The sequence below is a fragment of the Heptranchias perlo genome, chromosome 13 (genome assembly GCF_035084215.1).
Source record: "Heptranchias perlo isolate sHepPer1 chromosome 13, sHepPer1.hap1, whole genome shotgun sequence".
Classification (NCBI taxonomy): Eukaryota; Metazoa; Chordata; class Chondrichthyes; order Hexanchiformes; family Hexanchidae; genus Heptranchias; species Heptranchias perlo.
The window spans coordinates 61,020,419-61,024,105 of NC_090337.1; the positions used below are offsets into that span (position 1 = coordinate 61,020,419).

At 40.4% G+C, this 3,687-nt stretch overlaps 1 pseudogene; it reads left to right on the forward strand.

Annotated features, from left to right (window-relative positions):
- Window positions 1-438: 438 nt before the first annotated feature.
- LOC137331163 (alpha-1,4-N-acetylglucosaminyltransferase-like) lies at window positions 439-3,096 on the forward strand (annotated as a pseudogene).
- Window positions 3,097-3,687: the final 591 nt, after the last annotated feature.

Here is a 3,687-nt window from a genome sequence, read left to right on the forward strand (position 1 = left end):
TCATTTTAGCCAATAATCTGTTGTGCTGAACTTTATTGAATGCCTTCTGGCAGTCCATATAGATAGTATCCATAGACACTCCTTTCTCTACATTATTTGTTACAAATGTGCACATCTATAACATAAATCATATGAAGCAGGGCATCTACTGCACATTTTAGCGCCGAATGTTTGTCGGATTCATTTCAGTTTCTTTTGTTTCTGAACTTTAATCTTTTTAGCTTGCATGAACTATATATATGTGTTGGAACAATAGGATTTACCAGCATTTCTGCTACCAACAATGACATGGTTGTTAAATTTTTTTTGAAAATAAATAAACCCTGATTAACTTCAGTACAATCATCAATAGCAGTGTATTTAGTTCATTATTCAAGAAATGTTCCTTCATCTTTATGTTTCACAGGACCCCTTGAAGAAATATCTCAGCTCCACACCATGCTTTACCAGTACAAGGGGTGTCTGTTTATCCTCACGATTGCATTTTGTAGTGTGCTGTACATATACTGTAAGACAGGCACCTATCAGTATATTCAAAACTACATCTTCGAAATATCCCAGATGAAAAATAAAGCTGACCCAAATCTTTCAAATCCAACCACGAAATCTGGGATTATATTTGTGGAGACGACTGATAAAGTGGAGCCGACACCATTGGCGGTGTGTTCAGTGGAGTCTGCTGCTCGTTTAAACCCAGACAAACGTATTTATTACTTCGTGAAGGGATTCAGTGGCAATTTAACACAGTATCCACACCCTGAGTATGCAGGCATCCCTTTGCTTTCCTCAATGAGTAATGTCGTCCTTTTACCCTTGACTGTCTTTGCACTGTTTGAAGACACTCCTTTGAAAGACTGGTATCAAAAGGTAACCAATTATCAGAAATAATTTTAATGAGTTGTTTGACTGTAATTTTTTTTAAAACAGCAGTTTCTGTACCATATAAATATGAAAATGATGAGAATGGAAGCAATATTCTCTGAGAAGTGAAAGTGGTTTTGTTGTTTACTATTTCTGGGCTGTACGGTGGACATTTCCGTTTGTGAATGAATGAGTGGTGGTGAATATTGGATTTTCTTAAGCAATGTGGTTCATCGTTGGTTTTGGAGTCCCAATTTGCAGTTTTTGAAAATCAAAAGGTAAAACTGAGGATTGTAATTAAAGGGAAGTTGTTAGCCTTGTAGCATGCTATTCTATTCACGATATGCACAAAGTTTTGCTTGATATGAGACTTAGTTTGCTTATGAAAATCTCCTTTTTGGTGTGAAACAAGTTTAAAGAATTGGCGAGAGGCCAATTGTTAATTGGAAGTACCAGTGTTAACTTTTCCATATTGCAGAAATTGCACTATCTTTGAAGTTTAAAAAGATCGAATGCTTTGAATATTTCTGATTTTCTTCATTTGAATATTTTTGGTTTGTTATTCCTTCAAAACACTTTCGTTATCACCTGTTGTGTCATGTAGCAGAAAGGCACAGATTTATACCCATAATGATGCAGCGCGAGACCATTGGGGAACAAATCAATTCAAACCCTCTTACAACCCTGGTTATTGAATGACTTTGGGAGATACCTGGAGCCCCTGCAAACTGGGTTTATTGGCTGAGAAATGGTCTTTAGATTAAGGAGGGGCAACAAAGACTGGAGAAGAAATCATTTTAAATATGGTGAAAATGAACATTATAGATTACATTTTACTCTGTCCATTATAACACAGGTAAATCCAGATTTGGAAAGATTTTTGATCCATGTGCTTGCTGATGGCTGCAGGTTAGCACTGCTATGGAAATAAGGTGGCATCTACCTGGATACCGACATTATATCAATGAAGCATAGAAACACGGAAACATAGAAAATAGGAGCAGGAGTAGGCCATTCGGCCCTTCGAGCCGTTCCATCATTCAATATGATCATGGCTGATCCTCTATCTCAATACCATAATCCCGCTATCTCCCCATACCCCTTGATGACTTTTGTGTCTGGAAATCTATCTAACTCCTTCATAAATATATTCAGTGACTTGGCCTCCACAGCCTTCTGTGGTAGAGAATTCCACAGGTTCGCCACCCTCTGAGTGACGAAATTTCTCCTCATCTCAGTGCTAAATGTCCAACCCCATATCCTGGGACTGTGACCCCTCGTTCTGGACACCCCAGCCAGGCGAAACATCCTCCCTGCATCCAGTCTGTCCAGCCCTGTCCGAATTTTATATGTTTCAATGAGATCCCCTCTCATTCTTCTAAACTTGAGTGAAAACAGGCCGAGTCGACCCAACCTCTCCTCATATGTCAGTCCTGCCATCCCAGGGACAGTCTGGTGAACCTTCGCTGCACTCCCTCTATGGCAAGTATATCTTTTCTTAGGTAAGGAGACCAAAACTGCACACAATACTCCAGGTGTGGTCTCACCAAGGCCCTGTATAACTGCTCCTATATTCAAATCCTCTTGCAATGAAGACCAACATACCATTTGCCTTCCTAACTGCTTGCTGCACCTGCATGTTTGCTTTCAGTGACTGGTGTACAAGGACACCCAGGTCCCTTTGTACATCAACTTTCCCCAATCTATCACATTTAAATAATACTCTGTCTTTCGGTTTTTCATTCCCAAGCTTTTGCCGTTTGCCAATTTTACCTGTGGAGAACCTGTAGACTATGCCAGTAATGGAGCAATTGGATTTTATGAAAGCCAACCTTTTATGTGCAAGTGCATGGAAGATTTTGTGGCCCATTATATTGGACACATTTGGGGTCAACAAGGCCCTGAACTGATAATTGGCTGACTTCACTGGAAAAGAATGCAATGCTATCTCTTTATGGATTGCAAGGTGGTTCTATCCAATCCCATATCCAAGCTGGGAAAATTACTATGTTCCCTGGGAGAAGGAGCTTCTTCTCAGCTATATATGGAGCACATCCCTGCAACTATATGAATTCTAACAACAAAAAGAAAATAATTCCTGGAAGTGGATCATCAATGGATTATCTCTTTCAGATGTATTGTCTAACTACATACAGAAGTTTAATTCAATCTGGGAAGAGTTCAGAGTTCAGAGTCACTTTTGACTTGAAATTTTGGGGACCGAGAGAACATTAAGTGGACAGTTTGTCCAATTTGGGGGAACAGTTTGGGATAGAACCTGGAAATTCCATCTGTTACATCTTCATTAGGCCCATCAGAATTCTCACCAGCCGAGAGCTGAACTGAGTTCTATTGTAGACCTAGTAAAGGCTCCAAGACAACACTAAAATGGCCATTTGCTCCCTTGGGAGCTTTTCAAAATCTCTACAACATTTTCTCTTCGGCCCTTGCTGGGCCTCTGTCCCTGCCATCAAAGTGGGATGGGGCATCCGATTTTCCTGCCAGCTATCTTGATAGACATCTCTAATACACCTGTACAGACGTGGGCTGCCTGCCCCAATTATAGCAACATGTGCGTCCCTGGGTCTGGGTCATTAGTCACAGGCGGATGCCAGGCCCAATCTGCCCCACTTCCAGTGGCCGAAATGGACACCAGGAATTTCAGGCTCTGATCAGAATATTTTCTCTTGGGACTGGGAAATCTCGGCCCAAATAAAAAAAAATTGATGGAATTGCTCCAAATTAAACGACAAATAGTGATTTGACACCAAGTCACCTTGGTTTGAAAAACCAAGAAACTCTGGCATGTGAATAAAAATGTTACTT